The following is a 10,860-nucleotide window of genomic DNA, read 5'->3' as shown; positions in this document are numbered from 1 at the left end:
CAATGAACTCAATAAAATCAGTGGATTGCAGCTCTGGAACAGCCCTCCAAATCGCAGCCAAATACTTCAACGGCTTCACCCCAAGTTCTCTCTCGGGTCTTGGACTTTGGTTTCGAGCTCGTCGAAACTTAATATCAAGCAATAAACATCACGACAACCTCAGCCACGATAGGAGAAAAGGAACAGATTCCGTGAGTCAGATCCTCAGAAATGTTGGCGTCACAGTCGCTGTCCTGCAAGCAAAATGTGAACACGTGCACAGTTGTGCACCCTAATACCGCTCGATACCATAACCGCCATTTGATCACGGACGGCCCAGCCCCTACTCGGGGCCGTCCATGCTGATCACAGAAAATATGATGATTAATTAATAACAAGATGGATTGTGCCAAATGTTTCCCATGGGATTGCCTCTGACGTCCATCCGGCGCAGATCTCTCACGGTAGCGCTTCCAAAAAGAGAAAGGACGCGTGGTGGATCGGAGGCGACTGAAAGGGGCTCACACAAAACCAAGTTATAAGATAAGAAAAGCGTCGACCAAAATAGAACTCAATATGCTGTTGGCCTAAATTGATGAGCAAATCTGATATCGTACGTGTCAAAAAGAAACAATTTGTCGACCAATAAGTGTAATTGGATAATTTTCTACAGTGCGCCTGATCATCTCGTGGTTGGGAATTAAAGCGTACGCCACCTCTTGCCCGAGGTGTGCGGGATCGGCTCCAGCACGGTCGTGACCCCGATGAGAACGAGTGATGCAGAAAATCGATGGACACGGATATCCAAACTCAAGTGTATTTCTCCAGCACTTTAAAACAACCCCCGCTGTATGCAAAGTGCTGGACATGCAGCAAAAATAATCCATACAACAAACATAAAATAAAACACTACATTATTATGAAAGACAGTCGAAATTACAAAAACAGCCCACCTAAAAATCTAGTTTCATGCTGAGTCAAAAGCCAAAGAATAAAAAGAGTTTGAAAGCTGGGCAGCGAGGGGGGCCTGCCCAACATTCATTCCAGCGAGAGGGAGCGGCAACGGAAAATGATCCATCCCCTCTGAGCCTCCGCTTAGTTCTTGGTAACTCCCATAGTGTCTGGTCCGCAGACCTGAGCCACCGGGCAAGGGTGGGAGGACCTCAAAGCGGGAAGGTGGGGCGATTGACATTGCCAAATTGGAAAACAAATCACAGGCTCTTCAAATGTGCCAGTGAAGGGATGCCAGAGGAGGAGTGACGTGCTCCCTCTTTATACGAATACCAATCAAGAGGCGAGCAGCAGCATTCCGGACCAACTGGAGACGCTTGATGGAGGATTGGCTGACTTGAAAGTCAAGTATCCTTCAGTAATCCAGCCGAGATGGGACGAAGGCACGAATGACTGTTTCAAAGTGCTCGCCAGAGAAAGGAGAGGCTTGACTAATTTTGCCAGCTGTCTCAGATTGAAAGATGCTTGCATTTTACAACGGCACCAATTTGCCGGTCCAATTATACTTCAAAATCACTGTCCAGTTTAAGACCCAAGTTCGAGACTGTTGTCTTGAGAGAAAGAGCCAGTAGGCCCAGAGGGGGCCAAGTCCGCAGGACGGGACGTGCAAGGGCCCCTGGGACCAAACACTTCTGTCCTTTTCAATGAAATTCCAGAAATTCGCTGCCATCCATGTCTTGATTTCCGGGTAACAGTGCAAGGAAATACCACTGAAGGAGCAGATTCAGCGAGAACAGCAGAGGCCCCGGAATTGCACTCAAAAAGATTCTTCTTTGAATGGGTCAACCTGACCCGTAACCGTGCCGGACACTGTTGAATTGCACTGCGGCAAAGGGCAACCAAATGAGTGACTTTGATTTGCAGTCCCCCAGAGGCGTCATCGCTGATGATGGTGCAATTTTTATGAGCGATGGCAGTAATTACTCGGCACTGAAAATCCATAACGTCACCAGTCAAGGTCTGCGGCACCTTTTGAACAAAGGCAGATGTTGCGGACGTCTCCGTTCAATAATGATATGAAAGCGCCGCGTTTGTTGATTTTCTGCTGTGCCGCCGTTGAAGTCGACGCCGGGCCCCGGTCCAAAGCTGCCACGAGGGGCCCCGCTTGAAGCGAATTGAAAAAAATCTTTTGTGACCGTCCGTCCACATGGGTTCGATCAAGCAGACACGTCATCGGTGGTAAATTATCCCGATGTTGCACATAGACTGAGACAGCACATGGCGGCAAGTCGCCCTTATTGTATGTTTTCAGTTTCAACAATATACAGGATTGGAAATGTAAATCAGCTGTGGTCAAGTATGTGCAGTTGGAACATGTTTCCATGCTGCATATGCTCAAACACTGGCTAGATTTGTTTTTTTTCTTTACACTTCAAGAAATTTCTTTGAAATAATAGCGTGATAAGCAAACAACTTTTGGCCATGTTGTTTGCTTACTATGGTGTGAAAGTCATGATTTTGATTGACACCGACTGAGAGAATCGAATGCTCTTGAAGTCAGATTCTTTCAGTTAGCATTCAAATCAATTTTATAAGGGCGGCACGGCGGTTAGCACGGTCGCCTGGCTGGAAGCGCGGAGAATTTATTCCCGCGGCGGCTTTTCTGTGTTCGCCACGTGCCTGTGTGGCTTTTCTCCCGGTACGCCGGTTTCCTCCCGCATTCCAAAAACATGCATGGCAGGTTGCCGGGACACTCGAAATTGTCCCCGGGTATGAATGTGAGAGCGTATTACGACGTGTTGGCAACTTTAGCGGTTCTCCTCCCGGTAACGCCGGACCCACAAATGCCAAAATGCTTGTCACCGTTCAAAAGTTTGCACTTGTGACATCCAAATGTGTGTTTTTATGTGACAGCACTTTACATGTGATACCTCACACATGCACTGCTGTCTGGCGGCACGTGTGCACAGTACCTGCCTTTTTCGAAGCGTTGCTCTTTTTCAAAGCCTTCCAGTCAGGATTTATGGAGCGAGTCAGGTTGACTTTCAGACCATCAAAGCGTCGTCATTTCTCTGCCAAGTTGGACTTGAAGACGAGCCATCCAAGGGCAACAGAGGCACCTAGCCCCATCCTGGGAAAGGAAGTTGAATTGGACTATAAATGCCATTGCGTGTAGTGACTCCCGACGGAATAGTTTGGCATCGTGTGTGCTAGGGTAGAGATTTCCATTCGTCTCTTTCACCAAAATAGAATTTTCGGGACCTCCCAGGCTGGCTGCAGTTTGAGAGGAGTTGGTCGAAGGTGTAAAGTCTTAACGTGTCTTTATGCTATGTTTCACGTGTGGCTGTTTCCAATGTGTTTTCTGGGTCTGCCTTGGGATCGGTCCATCAACATTTTCGAACATTAATACCTTTTCTTTTTTTTCTTCAATCGACCCGTGCGGCTCATGACATTACCCCCCAAGTGCGGCTGATTTAAAACTTTGGAGTCGGAGCTTTGGGAAGCTACTACCAGGAAAAAAAACAAAACAAAACAAAACACAAAAGCAAACATTTATTTGGTTAGCTTAATACAGTTGCTCCCCCTTTACAAAAACAAGGAGAACGTTGGACAAAGTCAGTCCATTGAATGCATAAGGATTTGAACTCGTATCCCTTCGACAAAATGACGCCATAAACTCTGGTTAAGTTAGAGGCGTCACTGGAGGAAATATGGAGACTGAAAGTTTTGGACATTGGACTTCTGGTCTTCTGGGGTGAGCTCAAGTGAAACAAAAGCTAAAGCAAAACAACATATTCAAGCACATGCTGTGCGCTCAACCTCTCCACTTTGCCTCTCATGCGGCAGTACAACTTGCGTTGCGTAGACTTGATCTGAGAAGTATCCATCCATTTTCTACCGCTTAGGGTCGGGTCAAGCAGCTTGAGCAGTGAAGCCCAGACTTCCTTCTGCCCAGCCACTTCTTCCAGCTCTTCCAGGGAAGGCCTTCTCAGGCCAGCCGGGAGACATGCTGTCCCCGGGGGCCTCCTGCCGGTGGGACATGCACCAAACACCTCACCGGGGAGGCGTCCGGGAGGCATCCTAAACCGATGCGAGTCACCTCATCTGGCTCCTCTCCTCGTGGAGCAGAAGCGGCTCGACTCCAACCGCGGGGAGGAGGACGGAGCTTCTCGCCTTATCTCTAAGCTCGGACGCCCTGCGATGACATCTGAGTTGAAAATAGCTCCTCTCTTCTCGACCTTCAATCAACAGATTAAAATGCAAATTGCTGGCGAGCGGCTAAGCGCTTGCACAACACTCTTTTCATTCTTATGAAGGAACATCGGACCCGGGAGCGTGGCAGGCAGTTCTCATCCTTAACACATCGAGATAATGGCTGGCCAAATTGTTCCCAGGCACTGTCTTCACTGTGCCCCGCGGAATTTTCAGGATCCGGGGAGTACAATAATCCGATTTTTCCTTCCTTTCTCTCTCACACTGCAAAGAAGAAGCGAAGGGGCTTAGAAGTGCCATGTCTACTTGTCACGACCCCTTTTGTCCCCTCTCCGCCCATCCGTGGACCCGGGCCTCAGACGCCTTCGCTTTTTCAAGAGCTCACCGTCACGGCCTCAAATAAACCTGCTCGAGGTGCCAACCCTGTTTTCCATTTTCCCGTCTCTTCCCCCCCTTCTACCCTCCCTTTCTTCCCCCCGGTGTTTATCCAACTCCGGTTCTCCCAAACCGAGGAGTCTCTCATGGTTAAGTGGTAGAGTTCACGCCGAGGTTCGTGGAAATTCACCAGATCGCTTACTAAACTGCCCGGGTGAGAAAAAGCTTGGGCCCGATCACCGGGATGTGAGTCAGGCCAGGCTCCCCTGTGTCAGGAATGAGTACACAATGCGTAATAAGCACTTCTGCTGCGTGCTAAGTTGCTCCGCTCGTGACATCTTGAAGCCGAGGGCCGTGCCAACTCTCCTGCTACAAAGACAAATTGTGCATGCGGAATTGCCTGGAGAGAATGCGAAAGCGCAATCCCCCACCCCCGCCCGTCCTACCGCCAGGCGCTCGGTGGGGACTCGGGCCTTGGGATGTATCATGCCGTCATTTTGTTCCTACCCTCATTTCGGGGGGGAAATCCTGATGGATGTATTTTCTCGGCGATTAGACAGGAGGAATATTAAGCGGAACTGCGGGGAGATTTGGAGGTAAGCGAAGACGGAGGATCGCAGTCAAAGCGTAGCAAGAGACCGGCTATGTCCGAGAGCCAGAACGCAAGTCATAATTCCCGAGTGCGCGCTCTTTATCTGGCAACGCTCGCTCTTTCACGGCAGCAGAAACTTCACATATGCGAAACAGCGACATCGCGGGGTCTGTTCGCTTCGCACTGGCGAAGATTGACAGTTGTAAAGGAACACTGCAATCCTCCGAACAATAAGCCACGTGTATCTTCCATTCAACCCGTCTTCTCGCACAGATGTTTTTGACACAGCAACTTGTTTTTTTTTTTTAGAGATCCAGCTTTAGCTGGAAGAGATCTCGTCTCTCCACCTGAATGTTCTGAGTTTGCTCCCTCGCAGCCAAGTTGAAGAATCCTTGAGGGAGGTACAAAACCCTGCGCTGTTCCCGCTGCCGCTTGGTCCGAGTGTCGGTGATCCATTCATCTTCTTTCCGTAAACTTGAACGGAGGGACGCAAGCAAGGTGACATTGCAAAAGCGCCTCGAGTACCTCGAAGGTTGTGGGGGGGGGTGGACTCGCTACAAGTGAAGCCCGTTGACTCACAAAGATCAGAGTTGTCACTGTCCGAACATGCTTTTGAATGAATTGCATTTGACTCGTGGATACATGACAGTATCAAGTCTGCTTTTGCGTCTTTCATTTAGTTATTTCATTTTTTTGGCAAGATCTCACACACACGCACACACACACACACACATAGAAAACAAACAAACACAAAAAAAAAAAAACCAACACTTCATCTCGGGCTGCTCTTGCTGATCTATTGTGGGGGGGGGTGGACTCGCTACAAGTGAAGCCCGTTGACTCACAAAGATCAGAGTTGTCACTGTCCGAACATGCTTTTGAATGAATTGCATTTGACTCGTGGATACATGACAGTACCAAGTCTGCTTTTGCGCCTTTCATTTAGTTATTTCATTTTTTTGGCAAGATCTCACACACACACGCACGCACACATAGAAAACAAACAAACAAACAAAAAACCCCCAACACTTTATCTCGGGATGCTCTTGCTGATCTTGACTGATGAAGTAATCATTCTGGAAAGGGAATCGTTCGCAATTGCTTTTCGCTTGCAAAGAACTTACTTGAAGTACGAGAACTGACTGCAGCTGGGAAATATAGTCCCTGTCCTTATTCGCTGACAGGCTGTCTGTTTCCTGGGTGGCAAAGAAAATCAAATCATTGGGTTACTCCAACAGGAAAATCATATTAATTTGACCCTACGTGATTGAAATGGTGCATATGCTTACTTCTTTTTCAATGGTCTTCCTGTACAAGATTGAGAGGCCAGAAAATGTTCCAGTTCCCCCTCACACGCGGATTTGAAGTTGGAAAAAAAGTGGGCGTGTCAGGACAAATCCGGGCGTCCACATTGCGGTCACATTGGCAGATTTCCCATTTGGACCCGGGCCGGAAATGGATCCGAGGCCAGTCGAATTCCTTGTGTTTGAATTGCAGGCTGTCTGTTTCCTGGGTGGCAAAGAAAATCAAGTCATTGGGTTACTCCAACAGGAAAATCATATTTATTTGACCCGACGTGATTGAAATGGTGCATATGCTGACTTCTTTTTCAATGGTCTTCCTGTACAAGATTGAGAGGCCAGAAAATGTTCCAGTTCCCCCTCACACGCGGATTTGAAGTTGGAAAAAAAGTGGGCGTGTCAGGACAAATCCGGGCGTCCACGTTGTGGTCACATTGGCAGAGTTCCCATTTGGACTCGGGCCGGAAATGGATCCGAGGCCAATCGAATTCCTTGTGTTTGAATTTTGCTTACGCAACCAAAATGGGCCATTTCGTTGAATCAAATCAGAATTGGCCCACTGAAAGCACATAGTGCATATCCATCCTTGTAGTCCAGGACAAAGTCCAAAAAAAAAGAATAATGCGGGTTGTCAATGAAAGGTAAATGCAACCTTGTGCGCCTGCGTTGAAGAGAACGGCAGATGTGGCGATAGCGGCACATATTTTACTGCTGATGGTTTCCAAGTCACTAGAGAGATGTGGCAAACGACACCAGAGCCGAGATAATTCCCTACGTCTTGTCACTTATCTGTCTACGTTGGACGATAGCGGAGCTATCTGTTTGTTTTGGAGAGGACGTCGCCCATATCGCTGTCTTCCTCCCCATACAGGTACGCCTGCGGGAGAGAGAATGGCGCTCTTTGACAGGAGAGAGCGAGAGAGAGAGAGAGAGAGAGAGAGAGAAGGGGGAAACCACGGTCTACTCCGGCGTGCCCTTGCTCATTCTCCAATCAAATGGCCTGTGTCGTGTCGGCCTTCTGGAAACAATAGACCTATTCAACACCGAGTGGAGTCTCTATCCAGGCTGGGCCGAACACGATATCTATAATTTCTGAGCTGTTGAAACGCTGCCCCCCCCCTCTCGCCCCCCTCTTTTAAATTGGTTTTTAACTCTAGTCATCTAGTCGTCCTGATCAGTCAGATTTGAATTGAAAAGATGAAAATGAAAGGCTAAAGACTTTCTTGGTATTGGTGTTTTCGTTTTTGCCGATTCTTGGATGCGGTCAATTAATTGTGCCACGTCCGGAGGGCAGCTTTCATGACAGTTGACTTGAGTTTCATCTGCCTCACAGTTCCGAGGTCTGCACTCCTTCTGTGTGCCGTTTGCAGATTCCGTTTTCTGCCGGTACTTCCGCCCACATTCCAAAACGGTGCAAAGGGAGGTTGAATGAAGACTTTGAGTGGGACTGAGATCAGCATCTAAGTGTGAATGCTTTTCTTGTCCATAGGTGCCCTGCGACCGCTCAGGGACCAGTCCTGGGCGTATTCCGCCTCTTGCCCAAGGTCGGCTGGGACGGGTTCCGGTACCCCCGCGACCCCGTTCAGGATCAGCGCTGAAGAAAATGGACGGGTTTCTTCGCTCTCAATGAGTGAGACTGGCTGGCGCCCGGTTTGGGCTACCCAAGGGGATAGAAAAGGGATGCGTGGTCATGCGCTCATCAGCTGAATCCACTCGCACTTTTTGAACAGAAGCGAGGCTGGGCAGAGATTCACTTTCACAAACAAAACCAAAAACAGGGAGAAAGCTGTGCTGAGGGGTGAACCGCCGCAGAAGTCTCCTTCAAAAGTACAGATTGAGTTCCCGCCCCTCCATGTAGCGAATGCCTTTTCGCGGCATCGCAGACAAGGAATACGTTGTGTTCTTCAACTGAAGTGATCCACAAATGCGGCGCTCAGCCGCCTCCTAATCTTGAAGTCAACGCCAGTATTGTTTTACGCGTAATGTGAAACGCGCATTGCCATCAGCTCGACATTGCCGTTTAACGCAATTAAACGCATGACAAGTTAAGGCGAGCCGCAGCGCTGCAACGTGATACCAAACTGCACATGAAGAGTTCAGTCAGTCATGATCAAGATCAACGTAACGCCATCCCTTCCCATCAAGCCGCGACAAACCCACGAAGCTCTCGTCTCATATTCCAGCGCTGGTCAAAAAAAGGGCCATCCCGCGTCCAACGTCATTTGCCACAAGATTATGCTTACCTCACTAAAAAAGGAGAAGAGAGGGACTTTCTAAGAAGTACGCCGAGTGAAAAGCATGATTGATTGGGGTTGAGGGCAAGACTTTGAAGAATACAGCCCATCTGGAAAGGGCTGATCCATTTTTCCACATGATGCCGCATTCCAACCTTCTTGCAAAATGGATGACATGCTTCTTTTTTTTTTCTCTTCGAAATTCGACCAAATTCAACACCTCATTATGACAATTCCCCGATATGGATTTTTCAACTGATCTTTGAAAACCAACGCGTGACAATTCAAGCACCAAACCTTCCAAAAGAAAGAGCAGACTTTCTTCTTGCAATATTTTTGGGGCTTACACCTCAAACTGGAAAACAAACAAAAGCAAGCGTGACATTTTGTGAGCATGGCTCGAGTTGAGCGTCGGTTGGCTTTTTTTTGCACGCACTTCATCACAAGCGCAAGTACTTTCCACTCATCTCGGACGACATCGCCTGTTTATATCCCGTCCATATGCTGCGCATCCTCTTTTCATCATGGCGTTCCGGTGCGAGGTACCTAAACGTGTTTGACTTTGGGCACGTCGTCATTTCGCTCCTTCGTAATTGGCGTGACAAGCCAACATTCAACCGTCTGATCTTCAATCCAAAGGGATGCAAGGCCACGATCTACGGGGATCTCTTTGTATATATTTGGGGGAAGTCAAGGGTTGGAATTCCATCTCGACGAATATGGCCGTCCACAGCAAAGAATGGGTCCAAAAAGGCGATGAAACACACATTTGAGCGCAGGTGCATCCTGGTTCCGGCAGTCAGCCTTGAGATGGTACCTTGGCGAACTTCCTGTGGCAGGGGTGCCGGAGCGCCTATCCTGGCCGTCTTCGGGCAGTCGGCGGGGCACCCCCTGAACTGGTGGCCAGCCCATCGCAGGGCACACACAGACAAACGACCATTCGCACCCCCGATCGCACCGAGGGACAATTTCGAGCCTTCCATTAACCGGCCACGCGAACCAGTCGATCACCGTTTGTCCACGCAAACTTGGCGAGACCCGAGTCGGCGTCAGTGAGCCCGATAGTTTGTGCTTCTAAACGCAGTCACTGAGAAGGTGTCAGTGTGTCACGTGTCCACAGACTGGCAGACGCTAACGTGCATCCCTGTATCCAAATAAAAGAGCGCGGGGGAGATTTGTACCTTGTCAAAACATCCAGACCAAAATAGTGCATTTGATGCACTTGTCAAACAGCACCTGCAGCATTCTTTTTTTGTCTTTTACAAGCAAGACACGAGCCAAGTGTTGTCAATATTAGGCAGGCATTGACAGGTTGCTCTCATAGCAGAGAGATGACGATTGAAGAGGTTGAAACGACGCCTGACAAAACAATTGCTGAGATTGCCGTGTTGCGGAGATATCGGCAGCCCATTTATTGACAGCGTGGCAGTTGGGAGTAGATTTGAAAGTCTATAAAGAAATGTGGATACACAGTCGAGCTTGATCGGAGTCCAACTGAATTCGCCCATTTCGGAACTTGTTTGACTCAAACTTATGAAGCGGCATTTTCAAAAAGTGTGTCCAATTAGTTTAGCTTTTGATGTTTTGAAACAGCACTTTTTCAGTTGGAGGGCGGGAGGAGGGGGCGAGGGGGAAATCACTTCGTATCACGGTCGGTAACCACCGGCGCCAAACCATGTAAATGACATTTACAGACATCATGTACAGGTCAGAAAGCTTTTCACATTACAGGCCTCATCCTCCTCTTAGGACTCATCCGCGAACTCCAAAAGCCTCAGTAAGAAAGCTGCTCCTAAAATGATGTCACATAGGAATCAAAGCTCGGAGTTCTTGGCAGGCGGGAGCTTCGGAACCTGAAAGCAAGGAGACTCAAGTCCCCAATCTCAACACAACGCATTGGACAGCTGAATGGGAAACGTTCTTCGCTTTCATCCGTGCACTTGGATTTGTGTTCATTGTCCCTGTTATTCACATTTCAATCCAAACAAAGCTAAAAATCGTGAATCTTCCTTCATCGCCCTTGACCAGCAGACGCAGGCCATTTCTTTGGACGCGCTTCACTGCAATTTCTCTCCATCTCGGAACCGATGCTGGCTTCATTTGGATTTGCCTTTCGATGTCATCTGCCGGCAGAGTCATTCGGCCATCAGAAAAGGTGTCGCCTCCTGATTAAGATGATGGCCGGCTACAAAGAGAAATGTTCTGCTGGAAACCA

The 10,860-nt window shown here is 48.6% G+C and overlaps 1 long non-coding RNA gene across 1 annotated transcript; it reads right to left on the bottom strand.

Moving 5' to 3' along the window:
* Positions 1–2,541: 2,541 nt before the first annotated feature.
* Positions 2,542–6,563, bottom strand: LOC109515445 (uncharacterized). Its single transcript, XR_002168191.1, has 3 exons — positions 6,400–6,563; positions 6,235–6,306; positions 2,542–3,061 (listed from the first exon to the last, which is right to left on the bottom strand). It is a non-coding gene; the product is annotated as an uncharacterized LOC109515445 (long non-coding RNA).
* Between the last annotated feature and the right edge of the window lie 4,297 nt (positions 6,564–10,860).

This window comes from Hippocampus comes, unplaced genomic scaffold, assembly GCF_001891065.2.
Source record: "Hippocampus comes isolate QL1 unplaced genomic scaffold, H_comes_QL1_v1.1 scaffold173, whole genome shotgun sequence".
Classification (NCBI taxonomy): domain Eukaryota; kingdom Metazoa; phylum Chordata; class Actinopteri; order Syngnathiformes; family Syngnathidae; genus Hippocampus; species Hippocampus comes.
Note: the sequence above shows the minus strand (reverse complement) of the source record. Positions and strands in the feature narration are given on the sequence as shown.